The sequence below is a fragment of the Cebus imitator genome, unplaced genomic scaffold, assembly GCF_001604975.1.
Source record: "Cebus imitator isolate Cc_AM_T3 unplaced genomic scaffold, Cebus_imitator-1.0 Scaffold133, whole genome shotgun sequence".
Classification (NCBI taxonomy): domain Eukaryota; kingdom Metazoa; phylum Chordata; class Mammalia; order Primates; family Cebidae; genus Cebus; species Cebus imitator.
The window spans coordinates 2,911,728-2,936,961 of NW_016107448.1; positions in this window are offsets into that span (position 1 = coordinate 2,911,728).

Consider the following 25,234-nt stretch of genomic DNA (forward strand, 5'->3'; position numbering starts at 1 on the left):
TAGCTGGGATTACAGGCACGCACCACCATGCCCAGCTAGTTTTTTGTATTTTTAGTAGAGTCGGGGTTTCACCATGTTGACCAGGATGGTCTCGATCTCTTGACCTTGTGATCCACCCACCTCGGCCTCCCAAAGTGCTGGGATTACAGATGTGAGCCATTGCGCCTGGCGGTGTCATCTAGTTTATGTCAGATCTGTTACATTATGGAAATGGAAATAATTTTGACTGTGATTGACATAGGATTCAAGTATGCATTTACCTTTCTTTCCTGCAGTGCCTCACCCTTCAACATTATGTAAGGGCTACCATGTCTGATTCAACAATGTAGGATTTCATAGAACACTTTCTTGGACCAAGAAAATTATTTTCTATATACTTTTTGGAAAATAAGTTGTATCAATAGACTCTGACCATGAAATCCACATAGGATACCATCTAAAAGCTGCCGGCCTGAATGAATCAGTTTGGAGATGAATCCCTGAGGGAACTGAATGCCATTCTCTAGGACATAATATTTATCTTAAACTAGTGGCTAGTATATTAAATGGTGTATCCAAAATTTAGAATATATGGGTCTAGAAAGTAAGAGTAGTTCACCTTTTCTACTGGAGATCCATTTAGGAATTTGGGATTCCCATTCCTGCAACTTTAGGCTCATAGCTCCTCAGATTCTGATTTGTAGAATGGTTCACTTCTAATAGCAAACACAGTCAGATTCACACCAGACAAATCTCAAGATGCTACTTGACCTCTTTGTATATTTTCAGCCTGCAGATCATAAAAAACTAGAAAACAAATGAGTTATCATACTGTCAGGGGTAATTGATTTTGATCACCATGAGGAAGTATGGTTGCTACTCCATACTAGGACACCTCTATAGTTGTGGCTCAAATTGGGCAAGTGCAGTAACCATGGTCTGAAAAATGCATGATAAATAGGAGCTCAGGGTTCTTAGGGGTGGTAGTATAGCTTACCCTACAAGGTAAACCAGAGATTTTGACAAGCAGAAATGCTAGACAATTAGCAGAAGAATCTAGAAAGGGTGGTTGCAGAGGGACATGATGAGTTACAGTTACGGTTTTAGGATCAGCCACTCCAGCAGGGGATGCAGTTCATCCTACTAACCATTCTCTTGTAAATTTTCCCAGAAAATGAGACCAGCCAGAATCCTAGAGAAGCTGTGTCTGGATGGAATACACTTAATGTGACAAGTGAATCCGAGTGATGCAAAGGATCCACATTGCTGATGCATCACGCAGATCCCATTGCTAGTACATACACCCATCTTCCTGTGGCTCTGAATGCTGGTTAGTAAGAACCCATAGCTGTCCCCGTCTTCCAAAAATTATTATTGGTCAAACAGATGCCACCCTCCACCATCTCTTGCAAGTGGACCTTGGCCAGTGACTGTGGGACATGAGTGTTCAAAAAAGCAGCTTCTTGTCTTAAGGTGGGCATACCTCTGTGGTGCAATTTAAACTTTGAAATTTCACAATGAGCTCAGAGTATAGCTAGTCTTCTGCTGAGACCCATCCTTGTTTAGCATTTTTTTCATTGCTCTATCTGCCTGTCTCATCCCATTTTTTCATAAATGCACTCTTCCAAAATACTGCTCAGGCTCTATTTCTGGGGAACATAACCTAAGATAGTCTTGAAATGCCTTCCTGCCTTTCAGCAGAGATGGAGGTAGTGACCTACTCATGCCTGGAGGCTGACCAAACAAATAACATGAAAATGGTGACGTCATGTGGTTACTGGATAGAATTGTTTATGAGCACATACAAGACAGCTGTTGGGGCCTTGCCAATATAACTGAAAAAGATTTCATCAAGAATTGAAGAAATTGCATTTCAGAACAAGAGTAAATAGAATTTACTGCTAATACATCTTCATTTAAAATCCTGAACTAGAGTGGCCTGGTAAACATGGGTTACTTGGCTATAGGGAACAGGCATTTCCAGCCATTGAAGTCTTTCATCTTTTATTCAGATTACTGCACCTCTTGTCATATGTGGGAAATCACTGTGGTAATTTGAAAATGGCTTATTGTGCATGGACTCAGAGCTACTAGAATATGTAATTTTGAGGTGTATTTCTTCTGGGCCATGGTGAACCCTGATGGGTGATATCTCCGCTCATATATGATTTACATGTATAGTTTTTGTTTGTTTGTTTGTTTGAGACAGTCTCACTCTGTCACCCAGGCTGGAGTGTGGTGGTCCAATTTAGGCTCACTGCCACCTCTGCCTCCTGGGTTCAAGTGATTCTTGTGTCTGAGTCTCCCAAGTAGCTGAGATTACATGTGCACATCACCACACCTGTCTAGTTTTTGTATTTGTAGTAGAGACGAGGTTTCACCATGTGGGCCAGGCTGGTGTGAAACTCCTGGCCTCTACTGATCTGCCTGCCTCAGCCTTCCAAGGTGGTGGGATTACAGGTGTAAGCCATCACACTGGGACTCATATAGTACTTTTAAAACACTATAAACTTGAGGCTGGTTTGTCATCATTTTTCTATCTTCCACTACTATGTTTGTCTTCATCAAATCATTTTCTAAATGCTGTTGTTTCCAAATTTGAACTTGGAAATTACAATCCAACATTCTTGAGATATCACTTAAATCAACTTCACTTAGTTTTTCTATGTTCCTATATACATCAGTCACATACAGACAGACAATTTCTAGGTTTATTTCTGCCAATGCTACTAACATCGGTTTCATATGGATTGTACAAATTGGAATCTTGGAGTCAATTTAATTCTTTTAATTACAAATTCTCACTGTATATGTCAATTTTTCTCTTCTTAAATGCTACTCATCACTTTCAAAAACTGGAAAGAGCCAAAGTAAAATGGCTTTAATATCATTGGTTAGCAAAATATCACTGCATTTTACCTTAAAAGAAGATGGATCACAGGGATTTTCAAGGCTGTTAGTCTATCTTCATGGTTTCAGGCCAGGACTAAACTTAACAGTTCAGAGCGAATGATTTAATCTCTTTTTAGTTTATCTTTAGACGAAACATGATTCCTTTATATTTTAGGATTAATATGGAAGCTAAAGATACCATCATTTCCTCAAAAAATCACTATCATTTCATAACTAAATAGCTATCAGAATATCCTTAACACTTAAAATAGCTAGGATAGATCACTATTTATCAGAGGCTTGATGTCTATCAGGATTCATAGACAGCTGACTGCAAGGCATATCAGTCATTTTTGGAACTAAGAAATTTCCTCTTATTCATAAATACTCTCGGATTTGCCTGTCAAAGTCGCTATGTCTCCATCACTAGAGATTTGTTTATTTGGCTTAGAGCTTTGCTTCTCTGCGATTTGATTTAACAACCTAGATGTTGGGTAGCTAGGCTGAATTGGCTTGGCATCCTTATCTGGAACTATTTTCGCGTAGAAGAAAAACAGTATTTTACTTCTGGCCCCATTCTTCTTACTTTCTAAGATTTTTAATCAGAACAAATAAGATAAGATTAAGAGTCCTAAGAACAATTTTCCCTATCTACAACCTAAGACTAATCCAGTATTTCTCAAACTGTGTTCTACAGAGATGTTAAAAGATGATACACTGTTTTTTGAATAGATGGTACTTTGGTTACTTTATACAACAGTAAATAATTACAATGTAATTAGAAGATTTGAGAAATGGTACAGAAAATAACATTTCTTTTTTCAAACTTTAACTGTTTGCATTTGTATGAGCAACAAAAAATTTTTGGTAGCACATTTAGCCTCATGCAAGCCACCAATGTGGGGGTCTCTATTTGGGAAATACTTGTGTAGTATAAAATCAGGGCATTTATATCCCAAATCAAGGTCACATCCTGCATCTGAAATGTATCTTCAGTCCCTGTGACTCATGGGCATATGTCTCATACAGCATTCTCTCCTAAGGACTTCTAATGTGACTGTAATCACTGTGATTTCCTTTACTATTTTTTACCCATAATTTAAATATTATAAATATATATTCAGCATTTATGATATAGAATTAAATTAGTTGTGTAGATTAACGTGTAAAATTAAGATTAATTAACCTGTATTAATTAAAAGTTACAAATTCCAGAATTCCAACTACATCCTGCTTATACAAGGGTATTTATCAATTGGTGAAGTTGGCAGGTCATAGAGTCAAAAAGCTTCAGGATTAAGAACAGATCTTGAGATGTCTGACTCCAGAACTAGAGACCTGACACAATTGGTGTTCCCTTCAGCTTCTTCTTATCTGCAATTACCTCTTCTTGACTTCAGGTTTCCTTACATCAGACAGGTTTTTTCAATGTGGGGTGAGAGACAATGGCTTCCAGTAGCAACCAATTCACATTTCAAACTCCATGACCCCCAATGACCCCTCTCCTCTTGCTTTATACAAAAATCTCAGGGCAATGATCTGTTTGGATTGCATTAGATCACATAACAAGGGTGGACCAATCACTGTGGCCAGATAATTTGACAAAATTACTGCCTAGATCTGGATTATATGCTTTCCTTTTAAAACTAGAAGGTGAGTTATTGAATCCTGTTGAATTGAAGGAGTAGTTTCCAGAAGGAAAAGTGGGGAAAGAAAAGGGAAGGAGTTCTTCAACAGGCAATAATCAAAATATTCACTATATTTTACTCTTTGATAGATCCATTATATCCTATACCAGTACATAAATTTGCAACAGTGCTCATACCTAAGACAAGGCAGTTTCTGGGTAACTGGAAACAGATTTTATCTCTTCCATCAGAACACGACTGAAATCTTGTTCAATTAGTTAATTTACAAATCTCTGGGTTCTGTTCAGCTTTCTCAGTCAGCTCTGAATGTACCATTTTGTGATCTGGCCATTTATGGGCTAAATGATAAATAATACCATCTATAAATAAAAGTAGAAAGATAATATAAGCACAATAAGACCTCCCTTTGGAAACAGGAAAAATGGAAAGCAACCTACAACAATCAGAGCTCTAGAATGCAGATTTTACTGTGGTAGAGAATGGTTGGTAGTTTCTCCCCTCACAGCTGAAGAGTGACTTCTACAAAGAAGCATCCACATGTTCCATAGTGGAAAGTGATTGGTTTCTGATATGGCTTGGCTATGTACCCACTCAAACGGCACCTTGAATTGTAATAATCCTCACCTGTCAAAGATGGGTGGATTATTATCTCCAGGTGGTGATAATTGAATCAAGGCGTCAGTTTCCCCCACACTGTTCTCATGGTAGTGAGCAAGTCTCACGAGATCTGATGGCTTTATAAATGGGAGTTCTCCTACACAAGCTCTCTTTTGCTTGCTGCTGTGTGAGCCGTGAGTTTGCTCCTCATTTGCCTTCTGCCATGATTGTGAGGCCTCCCCAGCCATGTGGAACTGTGAGTCAATTAAACCTCTTTCCTTTATAAATTATCCAGTCTCAAATATGTCTTTATTAGCAGCATGGGAACAGACTAATACAGTGCATCCCTTGCCCAAAGTCCTCCATAATTACTTTTCAAAAGGAGATTGGGAGGATTCCTCATCCATGGACAGTACTACATTGGAAATTCTTTTCCTATTTATATAAGTTTAGGGAATCTTGGAATTGCTTTAGGGATTAAGTAGTCATAGGCCTCTGAGAACCAGCCCTACATGGCAAATACGTCACTTAAGAAACTGGTGGGACTGCCAGGCAATTAGATTTTTTCCTTTCATGTGCACACACTTCCTAGATGGTCTCATGTATTCATATAAATATAAATAAATTTGTGAAATTTGGTTAATATCTTTGGCCCCCACCTTTCCCCTGAGCATCAGACTTGCATTCCCAAACTCTCCTTGAAATCTTTATGTGGGCAGTTCAAATTTAACAAGGCCAGACCGTTGGGTCTTCTCACTTAGTGCATGACTTTAATGATTCCCCCCATTTTCTGAGGCCAATCATTCTCATTAATCATATTCAGAAATCCCAGTTTACTGTGAATCTGGTCATTTATTGCCGTTTCCACTGCCATCACCCTGGTTCAAGACAGTACGATGTCTTGGGTGGTGCAAAAGCTTCATATGCAAAAGCTTCATAACTCCTCCCCTCTCTATTCCTCATCCAGTAATATAAATTCAACTCATACAGCTAGAGTACATTTTAAAGTTATATGCCAGATAAAGCAAACTCTCCTGCTCAAATAGTTCTGTCTTCTCACTATTGTAAAATGGAATTTGAATGCCTGACTGTACCTACCCTGCAAGGTGCTATGTGTCTGGGCTATTGATTCTTTGATGGGTTTCACTGTGTTCAGTCCATTCTAATCACATTGGCTTGCTGTTCACTGAACACTTCAAACTTGTAATGACCTAAGACTTTTGTATTGTAGTTCCCTCTGTATTGGCTATGTCCCCACATAAATGTCACCTTGAATTGTAATAATGCTCATGTGTCAGAAACAGGCGGATTATTATCTCCAGCTGGAGATAATTCAATCTTGGGGGCTGTTTCCTGCGCAAGGTTCTCACGGTAGGGAATAAGTCTCACAAGAGCTGATGGTTTTATAAACAGGAGTTCCCATTTATAATGGGGAGTTCCCCATTTATAAAACCTCTAAGTGGGGAACTCCATTTATAAAACCTCTGCCTTTATTTTTGTGTCCCCAGATGTGAGCATAGTTTTCCTTGTTTTTTTTTCAAGTTGCTCCTTAAGTGTCAACATCGTTTTCTTATTTTCTTCTATTTTTATTTATAGTGCTTATATATACCTGGTATATCTATTATTTGTATTTTTATTTTTTGTCACCTCTGAAACACTGGAATATAATCTCACTATAAAGCATTTTCCATTTTGTTCATTGCTGTTTTCTAGAATGGTATGTGGAATATTTTCCCCTATATATCTATTTATTTATGTCTTTACCTTTCTATCATCTATCATCTATTTTTTTCTATTGATTATGGTTTGAATCTGTGTCCCCACCCATATCTCATGTTCAAGTTTAATTCCCAGTGTTGGTGATGGGGCCTGGTGGGAGGTGACTGGAACATGGGGGAGGTTTCTAATGGTTTAGCAACTTCCCTCTAATATGGCTCTTGTGATAGATTTCTAACAAGATCTGGTTGTTTAAAAGCGTGTAGCATCTAACCACCCCACCCAACACACCCCACCTGCTTCCTCCTGCTCTGGCCCTGTGAGATGTGCCTGTGGCCCCTTCAACTTGCACCATGATTGAAAGTTTCCCGAGGCCTCCCCAGAAACTGTCATGCTTCCTGTACAGCCTGTGGAATCATGAGCCAATCAAACATCTTTTCTTGTTAAATTACCCAGTCTCAGGTATTTCTTTATAGTCTGAGAGTGGACTAATACACTATGCTTCTACCCATGTAATTATTCATATAATACATAATGCATTTTTAATTATTTTTATAGCCAATAACCAATGCCTAACTCATGATCATTTAACGTTCACCTGCCTTTCTGATTTTTGTTTCTTAGCAACGAGCTAGCATGGACTCTGTATTTTAATCTTATTTCTGCCCCTGATGATAAGTGTAAGGCACTGTTTTAATTGTTTTGCAATGCATGCATTCATCTTTCCTTTTAAGCAACCCAATAATGTAGGTAAAATCATATATTTTTATTTTTGAAGAGAAAAGTGAGGCATAAAGGAGTTTACTTATGTTTCCAAGTTACACAGCTAATAAGAGGTAGAACCAGGGTCCTACCAAGGCAGTTTGGCTCCTAAGTCTGTGCATGTGACCACTCTGATCACACTTTTTCCGGAATGGGCCTTGGTTTCTTAGAGCAGTGAGCAGTACTAGAGAAAGAGAGGAGCCTAAGGGAATAATATCCCAGGATTCATCTTAGAGAGGCTTTGTCAGGGGGATTGTGTAGCAGTCTGGGCCAGGGAGTTCAGACTTTTCTTCAGAATTTTCTCAATTTCCTGATACCACAAAGGGCTCAGGCTCTCTCTTCTATTTGGACTATTATTGCCCTTGTTTTTGCTCATGTGAAATTTAAAATGTTTCAGAGAATCGAGCTATTATAATTATCCAAAATCCATGATTGACTTTCAGTAGCTTTGCACAATGGACCACAGGCAGAAAAAGTCTTTTGTATTAAAGTTGAGTTGTATTCTGTTTCCTTTTCTGCTTTCAGTTTGGGTCTCCTCAGTTTTTGTTCTCGATTCTGTTTGTACATTTGAATCACCCAGGGAGCCTTTAAAAATACTTGGCCCTACCACATAACAATTAAATAAAAATCTCTGAGGATGGAGCTATGGCAACCCTATTTTTTGTAGTTCCCTTGGTAATTCTAATGAGCAGCTAGAGTGAGAACTATTGCCTTAGATCAGTGGCTCTCAAACTTCAGCAAGTGTCAGTATTACCAAGAGAGCTTATTAGACACGGATTGCTTGACTCCACCCCTAGAATTTCTGATTCAGTAGGTCTGGGATGAGGCTGGAAAATTTCATTTTCTAATAAGTTCCCAGGTGATGCTGGTCCTGCTGGTTCCAGGTGATACTTTGAGGACTACTGCCTCAAACCAAAGCGTGGTTCTATTTGCAGAACCCTGTGAAGGTTTTAGGAGGAGGCAATTCATTGCTGATATTCTGATATTTTTTTCCAGTGTCTTCTAAATTTCTAGCCTGCACAGGCATATGAAGTATGCACCAAGATTCAACAGGTAATACTTTAACCATTTGCTGAGGAGGTAACATTACACATTCCCAACTTGATGGATACTTGCATTATTTCTATATTTATTTTTTGTTTTGTTTTGCTTTGGTTTTGAGACAGAATCTTGCTCCGTTGCCCAGGCTGGAATGCAGTGGCACAATCTTGGCTCGCTGCAACCACACCTCCAGGGCTCAAGTATTCTTGTGCCTCGGCCTCCTGAGTATCTGGAATTACAGGCACATGCCACCACGCCTGGCTAATTTTTTTTGTGTGTTATTGTTTTTTAATAGAGATGGGGTTTCACCATGATGGCCAGCCTGGTCTTGAACTCCTGACCTCAAGTAATTCACCTGCCTCAGCCTCCCAAAGTTCTGGAATTACAGGAATGAGCCACTGCACCCAGCCTCCACATATTTATTGTTACCAATAATTCTCAATAACATCCTTGACCACACATCCTATTACTTTGTGACACAGATGGGTGGTCTGCTCTCCAATAGGAAAGCTGCTAGGCACATGTGGCTATTTTAATTTAAATATTAAAATCAAGCAAAATTAAGTAGTTTCTCTGTCACTTTAGCAACATTTCAAATGCTAAATAGCCTCTGCTATCCTTTGGATATGGTTTGTTTGGCCCTCTAGGTCTCCTGTTGAAATTTGACCTCTAGTGGTGGTAGTGGGGCCTGGTGAGAGATGTTTGGGCCATGGGGCTGAGTCCTTCCTTAAGAAATGGCTTAGGGCCATCCTTTTGGTAATGAGTAAGTTCTCACTCTGCTGGTTCCCATAGAGCTTCTCCTAGAGCTGGTTGTTAAAAAGAGCCTGATACCTGATGTTTGTCTCTCTCTCTCTCTCTCACTTCCCCTCTTGCAATGCGGTCTGCACATGTTAGCTCCTCTTTGCATTCCATCATGAGTGGAAACAGCTTGAGTCTCTCACCAGAAGCAGATGCTGGTGCCATTCTTTTTCTACAGCCTGCAGAATGGTGATCCAAATAAACTTCTCTTCTTTCTAAATTAATCTGTCTCAGGTATTCCTTTATATCAACATTAAAGAGGCTAAGTTAGCCTCATATGGTTAGTGCTGGTCATGTTAGCACAATGGAATATTTTTATTTTCATAAGTTCTCTTGAACAGCGCTGCCTAAATGTTTGTCAAGCTTGTTTCTTTTACCTGGGTGGACAGCTAAACGTATTTTTGAACCCCCATCCATTAAGGTCTGACCTTGTTACCGGTTCTCATCCATCGTAACTAGGGAAATAATATATTCTTTTGGCTAAGCATAGAAGAAACTTGGGTCCCAGAATGATTGCATGCAACAGATCATAGGTGCCCTCCTCAAACTAAGAAAAATTGTGATTTGAGTGAGAAATAAATCTTGATTTTGTTAATCAACCAATATGTTGGGGTGTTTAGTTACAACATTTAGCACAACATAACAAGTACATTGCCTTTTGAAAATGTTAGGAGTCATAATATAGCATTCTGAAGTATCAATGATGTTTCCTCAAAACACTACAGACATTAATTAATACATTCTTAATTTTTTATTATAGTCACATGAATACAGTTTCATTTTTTATTTCTTTGTGGGTAACTTTTTGACATCTGTAGAAATGGCCTTTGTTCATAGAAATATTTCTTTTTATTTCATTTAAACGTATGCTTGGTACTTGGCAAAACCCTTAGATATTCAAGTTAATGTTCATTTTCAGCTCAGGAATGTTTCTATTATTTCTTTGATTATTATTTTGAGTCTGTTTGCCTTATATTTTCATGAATTCATTAAGCTCTTTTTTTTTCTTGTAGATTGAATTTCCTGGATCTGTTCCCTTTTTCTTTCATCATTCTATTAGTCAGCTTGGGCTGCCATAATGACATACAACAGGTTGGATGGCTTCAACAGATAATTTTTTTTTCTCCTATTTGTGGAGAACTGCAAGATAAAGGGTTTGGCAGATTTAGTTTCTGGTGAGGGTTCTCTTACTAGCTGACAGATGGCTACCTCCTTAGTACATCCTCATATGGCCTTTTCTGAGTGCATGAGAAAAAGAGGAACAGGGGAGAGGGACAGATTATTTTGGTATCTCTTTTTATAAGAACTCCAAATCTATCAGATCAAAGTCCCAATGTTATGACATAATTTAAACTTCCTTAGAGGCACATCTCCAAATATTACCTTAACTGAGAGTTAGGGCTTCAACATATGAATTTTGGAGGGGTACAAACATTTGGTCCATAACAATTATTTACTTTTTATTGCTTATTCTTCTCGTCAGAATACTTGATGAATATCTTAGTCTTCCATTTTTACTAAATAGATCTTCTTCAGTTATTGATTTGTTTTTCAAAGCTTCTATCATACTTTAAAACTTGACCTCATGTTTCTCATCTTGTTGCAAGTTTTCCAAGACCTCATGTTGTTTGTCTTTTCCCATGATAATTTGCTCTGATGTCAAAGATGTGTTCTGATTTTGTGGATATAGAAATTCAATTAGGTTTATTTGTTGCCTTAGGAACTGAAACACTCAAAGTGAGCAAAAAAAGGGATTCATTGCAAATATCATGATCTAATTTAGAAAACTGAAGGACAACTTGAATAAGCATTGAAAAATTCAAGAACTTTGTCATCAGAAACTGTCATCAAATGTCTCAGCTTAAACAGTAGTCATTCTCTCCATGATTCTTAATATTTAGTTACTTGGAGATAGAGTCTCACTGCTCATCATTAGGTCACATTTCTTCTGTTCTGTGCTGTGTCATTTTGAATGAGGTGTGTATGTTTTGTTGAACAGACAAAAGTAATCCTTAAAGGTGGAATTTAGTCTATTTTCTCAATCATACTCTGCTACAGAATATTTTTAAACTTAAATAAATGTTTTTCTGACAGCAGAATTTCTTATTGTAAATATATTACATAGATAAAATTATTTTTTTTTATTCTTTAGGATGGACTCTCTTCTTTCTTATGGTATCATTCCATTGCTTCAGTGGTTTCTTGTGTAGTAAGCCACTAAGCCACTGTAGTAGCCTATTGCATGTTTTGATCATGAGCCAAAGCCCAACCTATCTTAGGGGTTGCTATTGTCAAGGTCTTCTTTATTTATTTTCTGAGTATATTGTTCTTTCGTATGAATAAGGAGGATCAGTTGTTCCTATGTGGCTCCTATTCTGGGACAATCTGCATTATATAATTTGAAACACATTGACTATCTTAAAATATGGATAATATCTTCCTCATTTCTAAGGTTAATGTATATTTTTCTCTTTTTTAATACTTTGAAGCTCACTTCTACTATCTAGAAGGTAGGATTTATATACTGTGATTTCAATATCAATCAACAAAAAATTTTCCAAATGTTTTAAAAATGAAGTTTTCAAACATAACATGCAGTATTTTAAACAATATGTGAAAATGACCATACTGCCAAAAGCGATATATAAATTCAATGCAATTCCCATCAAAATACCATCGTTGTTCTTCACAGAACTAGAAAAAAAAGTCTTAAAATTTATATGATACAACAACAACAAAAAAAGAGCCTGCATAGCCAAAGCAAGACAAAGCACAAAGAACAAATCTGGAGGCATTACATTACCCAACTTGAAACTATACTACAAGGCTATCGTTACCAAAACAGCATGTTACTGTCATAACAACAGGCTTGTAGACCAATGGAAAAAAATAGAGGTTCCAGAAATAAAGTCAAATATTTACAGTCAACTGATCTTCAGCAAAGCAAACAAAAACATAAAGTGAGGAAAGGACACCCGATTCAACAAGTGGTGTTGGGATAATTGGTAAGCCACATGTAGAAGAATGAAACCGAATCCTCATCTCTTACCTTATATGAAAATGAACTCAAGATGGCTCAAAGACTTAAATCTAAGATCTAGAACCACAAAATTCTAGAAGATAATAGGGGAAAAACTGGACATTGGTTTAGTCAAAGACTCCATGACCAGGAACCCAAAAGCAAATGACAAAAACAAATAAATAGATGGGACTTAAATAAATGAAAAGGTTTCTGCACAGCAAAAGAAATAATCAGCAGAGTAAAGGAACAACCCACAGGGTGGGAGAAAATACCTGAAAACTTTGCATCAGACAAAGAACTAATATCCAGAACCTATAAGGAGCTCAAAAAAAATCAAGAAGAAACAAATAGGCCAGGTGCAGTGGCCCACACCTGTAATCCCAGCACTTTGGGAGGCTGAGGCAAGTGGATCACTTGAGGTCAGGAGTTTGAGACCAGCCTGGCCAACATGGTGAAACCTCATCTCTACTAAAAATACAAAAATTAGCCAGGCATGGTAGTACGTGACTGTTATCCCAGCTACTCGGGGGGTGGGGGGGGTGGGGCTGAGGCAAGAGAATTGCTTGAACTTGGGAGGTGGAGGTTGCAGTGAGCTGAGATCATGCCACCGCACTTCAGCCTGAGTGATGGAGTGAGCCTCTGTCTCAAAACAAAAACCAAATAATTCCATCTAAAAGTAAGCTAAGGAAATGGATGCTTCTCAAAACAAGATATATAAATGGCCAAGAAACGTTTGAAAAAATGCTTAATATCACTAATTATCAGGAAAATGCAAATCAAAACAACGTGATACCACCTTACTCCTACAAGAATGGCTACAATTAAAAAATTAAACAGAAAAAAGTAAACACACAACCCACAGGATGGGTAAAAGGGAACACTTTTACATTGCTAGTACTACACTATGGGAGACAGTATGAAGACTCCTTAAAGAACTACAAGTTGATCTACCATTTGAGCCAGCAATCCCACTACTGGGTATCTACTCAGAGGAAAGGAAGTCATTTGTTTATAGCAGCACAATTGGCATTTGCAAAAATCTAGAAACAGCCTAAATACCCATCAACCAATGAGTGGATACAGAAAACGTGATCTATGTGTACCATGAGTAGTAACTCAGCCATAAATAGGAATGAAATACGGCATTCACAGCAACCTAGATGGACTTGGAGACCATTATTCTAAGTGAAGTAGCTCAGGAATGGGAAGCCAAATATTTTATGTTCTCATTTATAAGTGGGAGGTAAGTTATGAGGACACATAAGAACAATATAATGGATTCTGGGGACTTGGGGGAAGGATGGGGGTGGGTGAGAGATAAAAGACTATACATAGGGTACAGTATACACTACTCTTGTGATAGATGCACCAAAATCTCACAAATCACCACTAGAGAACTTATCCATGTAATCAAACACCATCTGTTCCCCCCAAACTATTAAAATAACAACAATAATAGTAAACATTTGGAAATGCAACCTTATATTAGCAATAATAAAAAAATCACAGTATATATTTCTCTCTGAGGGTAGCAGTTGGAGCATTTATTGATAATTGAGACATTATGCATCAGATTATCAGATGTGTAACACTAAGGAAATACAAAATAAATGTGCTTAATAAGGTCAGCAGGATGTTTGTGGAGTCAAAGCTTCATTACTTAGTATTTCCAAGAATAAAAGTTGAAAATGAGGGGCCTTGAGTGACAGGAGACAGATTATCTGAAGTAGTATACATAAACAGAGAGACAACATTCTGCAGTGAGATGCTGGAAATTGCCATGCATAAACTACATGTACTTCAAAGTCTGCCTAAATAATTGCTTTGACTCTTACTGAGGTTCATTTTCCTAAGCCATGTAGAAGAGTCTGGCATTCTCTTTGAGAGCCCTTGTGAATGGACATGGGGATAACATTCTCCCCTGCCATGTATTTTGTGTAAGAAAATCAGTAAAAAAGGGTAACAATTTAATTTACATTTATTTCCATATGCATATGGATGCATGTGTCTATATTTGCATGCATATATTGCATATGACTATGCATATGTTATATATGCATATAGATGCATAAGTAAATGAATATATGCATATCCATATGAAACTAATAACAAGGTTACTGTGAATGAGGTTAGTGTGGGGAGTCTGCTTGTGTTGTGTGTGCCTAGCTCTAGGTGGTGCCCTTCGTGAGCAACCATGAGCCACCCATGTGGTCATAGGTGGCTGCCTTGAGTGGGAAGAAAACATTTTACTAATTATTTTTATATAGTTTTCAATTCTTTGAATAATATGAATAAATTATTTAAAGTAGCAAATGAAAAAGTAAATGGAATCATAAGAAATGTTTGGAAGAGAGAAGTGTGTGACTTTGAGAGCAGAAATTAAAATTGCATAAGTGTTTATATCTGATCAATATCGCAACTAATATTTTTGATTAAGAGAAATACTTCTTATAGAAAAAAAAGAAACTCTTGTCCTTATACATTTGTTCTTAATTCTGTCTTTCTTTAATGAAGGTATATATCAAAATAGCTTTTTTTATAATTATTTCAACTTGTACATTAAATTATTTCATAAACAAATAGTAGAAACTGTTAAACTATTTGTAAATGATATAAAGTTTTTTTTTTTTTAAATAAGTGTGTAAGCTGCAGTCTTATGTTCAAAATCAAATTTTATAATCTCTTTTTTTCAAATATTTGCCTGAATTGTTGGGTATCTTAGAGACATGATATTAAGCATTAAAACCAGATGCTTCTTATGAACAATCATTTTCCTCTGAAGGCACGCTAAACTATCTTGAAATTTGAATTGATCAATTTATTTTCCATTTTATGGAAATTCTGCCTCAATTGTCAGCCCAGCAGTCGTGTACTCAATGGTTATTAAATCCAAAAATGTTGTTATCACATTTTTTAAACATTACTTGGGGAAGTGCATTGTGTTCTAATTTCACTCAAATTGCAAAATAAATTTGTCAGTTAGAAAAAGTTAGGCTATGCTGTGATAATGCACAATCTGAAACTCTTAATGGCCGGAAATGGCTAAGATATATTTACTTCTTTGTTATGTATTATACTTCTTCTCTGTTTCTGAACAACTAGGGACTAAGATCCAAATCTTTACTCCAAGCTGGGTTTCTCAACAGTGAAACTATTGGCAGTTTGGGCTGGATGATTTTTTATCGCCCCAGGGTCAAAGAAAGGCTGAGGAGGCTATTCTATGCATTGTGGGATATTCACTGCAGACATGGCCTCTACTTTCTAGATGCAGGTAGTATCCTTCTCATTCCAAACCAATCAAGAAATGTCTCCAGAGCTTGCAATCATCCCCTGAGAGGGTAAAATTACCCAGGTTGAGAACCAGTACTCTTCAAAACATTGTCAGTTGTCCAGTCAAAGTTAAAAGGCAAGTGGGTAACTGCATGTTGACCACTTCTCATATTTGGTTGGCCAAAACATGGTCATACTTAATTTTCAGGAGTTAGAGAAGCACAATCTCTCCATCCTGCTATGGGGAGAATAAAGCAATGTCACGGGGCCTGCACCAATTATTATCACAGTAGTATTGTATGTTTTGATGGAGAAATGAGTATTTTTTCTTTCTCAAAAAGTAGCATATTTTCAAAAAAATACATCATTGACATTATTAATAGTTTCATAATAAATATATATTAAAATAGCAACTGTTTGTCACACTGTTGAGAATATATCAAAAATAATAAAAAACTAGTGATGCACACTTGCAATATCAAATTTTATAAATGTATGCTACATCAGCCTCAATACATTTTGTGTTGAGTGTTTACCATATAAAGAGCTGCCCTAAGGCCTAAAGTTTACAAAAAGAAGGGAAGAATATACTTTTTTTTTTTTTGAGTTTTTTCTAGGTGATTTTTGCACATGGGATATTGTTTAATTTCCTCAACATTGGTTTGAGAGAGGTTTCATTGCATACCTTACATCGTTGAACAATTTATGGGCCAGAGAAGTTTAGTTTAGAAGTTTATACCCATGTTCATTCTGGTTATAAGAAACCTGGTTTAGATTCTAGATCTTTAATTCCAACTCTGTCCTCTCTTCGTTGTATAACATCTTTGCTTTGCAGTCTCCAAAACCCAGGACTTAATAGTTTATATAAATATAACAAATGCAAGCAAAATCTAGCAACAAAAGATTTAGAGGAATTATCTTCTTGTACTTGTTACACCAGAAGTTAGCAGAATTTATAGTTCATTAAAGTTAATTGGAATATTAAATACCATTGAGTAAAATCTTCATCTTAAAAGTTTAGACAGATTGTATAATTGTAATTTATAATATACTTTCTGGTTACTTGAATTTAAATGTGGACTGTGTTAAAACCTATAAAAACATAATAAGGTATAATCATTTTACTGTCTCTTTTAAGATAAGAAATAAATGTTATGATAATAGGTCATAACATTATTAAAGAAACTGATAATTTATTTAAAAAATTGTATATACATCATATGATGTTAAACTAATTGTCAGCATTACTGGGTTAAGTGTTAGCCAGATACTTGGTTAAACATTATTTCTGGGTGTATCTGTGAGGATATTCCTAGAAGAGATTATCATATGAATCAGTGGATTGAGTAAAGAAGATCCAGCTTATCAATGTAGGGTGGTTATCATCCAATCTGTTGTGGGCTTGAATAGAACAAAAAGGCAGGAGAGGAAGGGTCAACTGAATTCTCTCTTGAGCTGGGACATCCATCTTCTCCTGCCCTCAGACATTGGAGTTCCTGGTTTTGGGGACTTTGAGCTCAAAGTGAATTACATTACCAGCTTCCCTGGTTTTCCATCTTGCAGGCAGCTCATCATGAGACTTCTGGGACTTTTAAACCTCCACAAATGCCTGAGCCAATTCCCATAATAAATCTCCTTTCATATATCTATTTATATCACGTTGGCTCTGTTTCTCTGGAGATTACTGACTAATACAATCATCCTATTTTAGCTAAAGGACTCTTGTGAATTAGGTGTAGCAGAATGAATGTTATACTTCTTGTTTAGAGATGGCAAAATTCATTTTGAAGAATGTAAGAGCCTGGACCAAAGTGGCACAGGTAGAGGAATCAGGAACTGGAACTGAAATTCCCTGACTGGGTTTCATGCACTTTTCTGAACCATTTATAACAGTTACCTGGGAAAAAAATTTCCTGCTATCATATTAGACCTGCTTTTTTTTTTTCATTACAAACATCAAATAATCTTGGATTCTTCTTGGCAAGTAAATAAACATTGTCAAATCAGGTAATTTCTTTGAGAACTTGATCACAGACTATAATAGTCTCTCAGCAATCCCTCTCTTAACAGGTCCAGAAAAAGGAACCACCATGATACTTGTATTAGTGAGGATTCTCCAGGGAAACAGAATCAACAGGAGGCATATCTATACATAGTCCTCTGTGTATGTTCTGTGGGTACTATGAGAATATTTCTGGAAGTGATGACCATTTGAATTAGCAGACTGTGAAAAGAAGATCTACCCTTTCCAGTGTAGGTGAGCCTCATCCAAACTATTGAGGACCTCAACAGAACAAAAAGGCTCGATATCAAGATACATCAAGGAAGTGATATTATAATGCTTTGGCTTACATAATTATGGAGGCTGAGAAATCCCATAGCCTGCTGTCTACAATCTGGAGACTCAAGAAAGCTGATGGGTTAGTTTGAGGGCCTAAGAGTTGTAGAGCCCATGGTAGAGATTCTCATGAATGACTGAAGTGCTGAGAGTAGAAGGAGATCAATGTCTCAGTCCAAGGCTTCATTTGATGTTCCTCTGTTCTCAACAGATTGGATGATGACTGCTCACATTGGGGAGGGCCATTTGCTTTACTCATGTATCAATTCAAATGCTAATCTTTTCCAGAAACACCCTCACAGACCCATACAGAAATAATATGTAATCAGTTACCTGGGCATCCCATGGCCCAGTTAATTTGGTACGTAAAATTAACCATCACAATACTCTAACAGCAATATGGCTGTCATCTGGGAATCCTTTAGGTTCAGATATATCATGCAGAGTTTGACATACGAATCACTTATTTGCAAGCATCATTTTCAGAGACTGATTTGTCTATTCAAGTTGACCTGAGAGCTACTCTGTAAAACAATTTGGCAGTTCCTCCAAAAGTTAAATACAGAGTTAACATATGACATAGCCATTCTATTCTTAGGGACAGTTTCCCCTTGTATCTGTGTGTTCTACATACATGGATTCAACCAACTTAAGATCAAAAATACATTTTTTAAAAGGATGATTGTTTCTGTACTGAACATGTACAGACTTAGTTTTTCTTGTCATTATTCCCTAAGTAATACAGTATAATAATAATTTACATATCATTTACATTGTATTAGGTATTATAAGTAATCCAGAGATGATTTAAAGTATATAAGAGGATATGCATAGATTATATACAACTACTATGTCATTTTATATGAGGGACTTGAGCATCCATGGATTTTGGTATCTCCTGGGGTCCTGGGTTTAACCAAATCTTCATGGATATGAAGAGATGACTATATATATTCAAGAGAATTGAAAACAAAAGTACACACAAAAATGTGAACATAAATATTCATAGCAACATTCAAAACTGTTAAAAGTAGAAACATCCTATATTTTTATCAATGAATTAATGGATATAAAATGTGTATCTACACAGTAGAATATTTAGCCATAAAAAGAATAAAGTGCCAATACATGCTACAACATAGATTAATCTGGAAAACATGTAAGAAATGATACTTATTTTTTAATTTCATTTATATGAAATACTGACAGTTGGCAGATCCAGGGAGGAAAAAGCAGATTACTGTTTGCCAGGGACTAGCGGGGAAAGGTAATGGGAAGTGACAGGTAAAGGGGAGGAGTTTGGGGGAGCATCATGAAGATATTCTGCAATTAGATAGTGGTGATGGTTGTTCAACTTTGTGACTACAGCAAAAAACAAAAACAAAAACAGTGGAAATGGTAAATTTTATGGTATGTATGTTAATAAAAATTAATAAATGACCTAAGAACAGTGGCTACAGATTTCAGAGATAATGAGATCATGAAAGACTTAAATGATGTAATCATTTTTTTTCTGTCATACATGCATTTTATTGGACATGGATTAAGATACCTGGAAGAGGTTCTGAGTACCTTCTTTTACTTTCTTTCAACACTTGGGGAACACTTTTTGAGCAGATTTGCAACAGTTAAGTATCTTTGATTGCCAATAACTGAGATCGAGTCATCTAATTTAAGTAAAAAGTTTATGAAAAATAGAGACAATCACAAAATTGACAGAAAAATCTGAAAAGTCAGACTTAGAAAAAGGAGAAAGTTGGGGAACTTACAGCATCAGTAACTTATGAAACGTTTCTTTAGATCTTTTTTTTGGAGCTGGTTCAACCTGCTCCCTCCCCTTACTCAAATCAAAAGTCTACCACATTACTGAGCCAATCTATTAAGTACAGAAGCACAGAAATAAAGAAAAAAATTATTTCCCTTGTAAAATGTGTCCAACTCTCCAGAATGGGGTGATCTTTTTACTTGATATGGTAAGATGCTAGTGAGCATAATAGCAGCATAAATATATGTCTCAAAATGTGTGATACCTTGTAGACCCAGCTTGGCTTTTCACCATGTCTTCTGCTGATGTCGTGCTTGATTTTTATTACCAATTTTTTAGCCAAATCCACTGGGAAATGGAATAATTTTTATTTTGTTTCTGGGTTAGCAATCACTTAATATCTTGTGGGATACATATATATATATATATATATATATATATAATATACATATAGAGTATATGTATACATAACATATAAAACATGCTTATAATGTATAAGTTATATTAATATAACATTGTTTTATGGGAGATGACTATTATGTATTTTATTGTTTTCTGTTTTATGCAAGCTTATTGAGGGCAGGAAACATTTCATGTAATTCCACAATATTTAAAAAATAGTTGCAATAATAACTATGAATAATTCTAGGGAAATATGTATTCTCCCTTCGATGTAGAAAATATTATCATTTTTATTTATAAATGAGGAATTTGTGGCATAGAAAGCTTTGTCGATTTTTACACATGTATTAAATGCAAATGCTAAATTTCAGATATAAGAAGTTTGACTCATATCTGAAATATAACTTTGACTCTAGGGCCTTAACATTTTCAAAATTACAAATAGTTCATCTTCAATATGATGCCAAACATATGCCAGATGCTTCATAAATACCTTTTGAGTTGAGTAGAATGACTTCATATGATTATCAATCAGAATACTCATTAATTTGACAATTACCACTATTCTGAATAAATGAGTTTGCAAGCCCTATGGCATCCTTTAATGATACAGTCCTTTCATTTCTCTATATCAGTCAATATGCTGCCAAAATGAAAGTTCTCTTTCATGAAAAGAGCAGTAGCTAGTGGCGATGATCTTTCAATAATATTTTAGAGGGAAACAATTTATCATTAACGAAATGAATACTTTTTCATTGGAAAATGCAAAAGCCAGATCACATTCCCTAGCCACAGCAGGTGGTTCCTAGACAATTACAGTCAATAAGCTTCAAGAATAGCAAACAGCACTGCATCTCCCAAATTTCAGCTCCTCTTGGCAGTGGAAAAGAAATTAGTTGCTTCAAGTACCTAGGGGTAAACAAAACCCAGTACGTACCAGTTTTCCAGGCTCATACTCTCTACCAGTGATAACAAAGAAAAAACACCTGCAAAAGCAAGTGTTAACAAATAGCAACAGCGAGACTGAAGGGAGGGAAATACATGTGTTGTTCTGGGAGACAGAACGTGATAAAAACTCAGGTACTCTGAGTAACAGGCTTTGAAACAAGTATTTGAACCCATGTTCACAAGTTAAAAAAGAAATAACAGTAGTCAGGTAGAAGTCCCATTTATCACAGGGTACACGTTTAAAGTTTTGTATTGGCTCTTGTTAAAATGCCCTTAATCTTCAATTATGTTTTCAGATAAAATGTGCTTCAAGATTGTGATATTGTCTTAATAAGGAGATTATTTTGCTGGTTTTCTTTCAACTTCATCATAAAATGTAAGTGCTCACCATCATACGAGCATTGTACATTGACACCTACATTATATTTCTTAGACCCTAATTTTGAAGAATGTGTGCAGACTTCATGTTGAATGTTACTTCCCCTATCTCCCTATCTTAATCACTTTAACTAAATTGATTTGTTGGTATTATTCCATTTGTAGATTTTCAGGCATAGAACTTATCTTGCAGAACTCTAAACTGAGTTAACATCAATCATATACATTGAAGTTAAACAAAGTTTTCATTAAGGAGACAGAAACCATGCAAGCAATTTGAAAAAAAAAATTACATCGTATAATAAGACTATCTACTAATACAGAGTAAAGAGAATTTGAGGGAATACTGGAATACCATATGCATTATTAAGGGATTGTACTCAAGGAAGGAACAAATTTCAAAGAGGTACATAACAATAGGGCTGAGACTGAGTATTCAGAGAAAAGCAGTGGCTGTGGAACAATAAATGATAGAGAAGTTTGCTAGGGTGTCACAGGCCAAGACTTGTGAGGAGGGAAACACTACAGTTCCAGGGAAATTTTCTAGGGAGCTTTCCATTCCTATTCTAGTAAAAATGTGCTAGGAAACAGTCTACTAAGTTAGTGGCAAAACTGCCTGGGAAGCTTCCCCCTGGGATGTTATCAAGAGTCTTTAGGATACTGCCCTCTGGGGTGCTGGTGAGGCTCTCTAGAAAGTTGTTGCTGAGATGCTGGTGAGAAGAATTTGAAGTTCAAGAGCTGCCAATTTAGAGAATCTCAGTGTAAACCTCAAGCTTTCTATTGAACCACAAGTAGGTTCTAACAAACACACAGGTGGCCCAGATTTTTGCAATTAGCTGACAAGGCAATTCCAAATTTAAATGATACATGGATGAATAGAATTTAAGCAACAAAAAATCTGTCTTAATGGGATGAAGGGAAAACAATTAGAGTTTGGGTGTACCAGATGACTAGAAATTGAAAATAAAATTGCTGTAATTACTTTTCTATTTTTTAAATAATTGCAAAAGTATTATACCACCTGTCTCAGTTATCAAAATCCATCCTTTCTTGCTCTGCATTATGGTACTGGAGCTGGACCTTGCAAATATTTTTTTCTTTGTCAATTGGCACAAGATTAGGCCTTGTCACTAGAGTGGAGTGGAAGTATATTGTAAGAAGGGGCTTCACTAATAGTTCCTTTTTTTTTTTTTCTTCTTCTTTTATAAGATATAGCCAGTAGGAAGCTACTCTAGGTGACTCAGTGATATATATACTCTGGTATAAATGAACCTAGGATAAGGAATATACCCTAGTACTAAGGAAAAAATAAACATAGAACCACGTTAGCAAAGACTAAAACTAAACTTCCATAAAACCAGGGTGCAAAGACAAATATTACTACAGGAAGAAAACAAAATCCAAAGTTTCTATAATGCATAATTTACAATATTTAGTATCCTTAATCAAAAGTTACTAGACAAACCAANAAAAAAAAAAAAAAAAAAAAAAAAACCCAACAACTAAATGCTACCATAATCAAGAGATTAAAAAATCAATAGAAGTAGACTCAAAGAAAACCTAGATGTTGCAATTTACTGATGAGAACTTCAAAACAGCTATTAAATACTTCAAATAATATAGAAGAACATTGAATGGGTAAACAACTAAAGGACATTATTAGAGATATATGAACAAGCAAAAATTATAAATTTTAAAACTGCAAAATTAATAGCAGTAAGTTTACTCAATAAAATTTAGGGCAGATTGGACACTGCAAAAGAAAGAATCAGTAAACTTGAATATTGACTAATAACAACTATATTGTGTTGTATAAATTAATTATATATCATAGCACTTCATAGGTAGATTACATCTATACATATTTACTCATAATGCACATATAAATATATAAAGTTTATAAAATTATATAAATTCAAGCACACAGAGATAATATATTCACAAACAATGAGTTGTAGCTTTTTAGCCTGTGTAACTGTAACAAGTGATTAAATGTATATGTAGCTGGAATTTCAGAAAAATAGGAAAGAGAAAATGCATAATTTTTTATAATTGAGAGAATATGACAAATAGATTCAACAAGCTCAGTGAAACTCAAATAGAATAAATAGAAAGAGAAACTAACAATTTGTATCACACACCCTGGATATGTGTTCTGTTTCTAAATGACATTTATGAGAGATTATTGTAAAATGAGAGAGAGCAAATAAAAATTTAATCTGTGCAAAAAAAAAATGCCATATTAAAATAGCTGAAGATGAAAACCATAGTGAAACACTTGGAAGTAGCTAGAGGTAAAAAGAACATATCACCTATGGGAAACAGTACAAAGAATCATGATTGACTTGTCATACACTCAAAAAAATGGAAGCCAGAAAAAAAAATTGAATTATCTATTTCATATGCTAAGTAAAAAATAAAACTATCTAAAACTCTGGTGAAATTATATTTCAAAAATGAAGGCCAAGGGAACATTTTTTGATAAATGAAATTTGAGAATTACAAATGAATTTCAAAAAAAGTTACAGAAAGCTAATCAACAGGAAAAAATATCCCAGAAAAGGAAATGATCTAGAGGAAGAATAATATTGGAAATGGTCAATATTTAGATGAATATAACAATTATCTTCATGCGATTTTAATCTCTTTAAAAGGTAATTGACTATTTAAAGCAAAAATAAGTATTATGAGGATTATAACATATTAAGAAGTAAAATGTATGAAAATAAGGTCCAAAAGATGGGAGGGAAAATAGAAATATGTTATAGGATTCTTACACTATATACCTGAAAAGATATAGTATTTCTTAAAGGTAGAATAAAAGTTTGTCTGTCTATCTGTCTGTCTATCTATCTATCTATCCATCCATCCATCCTGTAAGCAATAGAAACTTCCCTAAAAACAAAACAAAGATGTATTACTAGTAAGTGAAAAGTGGAGTGAAAATTCAGTCCTCCATTTATCCAAAAGAAGTCAGAAAACAAAGAAAAAAGATGATGAACATCAAATGGGATGGGTAGAGAAAGTAAATATCAAGATAACAAATTGAAATATGTCAATGATTATATTATTTGTGGAAAAAAAATCTATAAATCCAATTAAGCATAAATTGTCAGATTTGATATAAAAATGTAAAATCCAACTGCCGCCTACAAGAAACCCTATGTATACAGTCAGTTTGAAAGTAAAGGATAGAAAAGGATACACAAAATGTAACTGGAGTGCTTATATTAATACCAGAGAGTAAATTTCACAACAAAAAATATTAGCAGTGATTAAAAGGTAAGTTTAATTATGATAAAGAAATCAATTCTTCAAGAAAACATAATACTAAGTATTTATAAATATAATATGGATTTTTTGGAGTATTTTATAAATTATGAGAAGTACATGTAACACTAAAAATAAAAAGAAAAGTTGAGAGAAGTTATAGAACCTAACTAAACAAAGGTAAGTGTCCTAGTTTTATGGAGTGGAAGACTCAATATTATTGACATGTCAATTTTCTGAAAATGGATCTATGGATTCAAAGCAATACTATTCAAAAATGCAAGCAAAACTTTGTAGAAATCAACAAGTGAATGCTAAAAGTAGTATGAAAATGTAAAATATATAGACTTTCTAAATAATTTTTTAAAGAACAAAGTTGAGGAACTTAGGCTGCATAATTTAAGGAT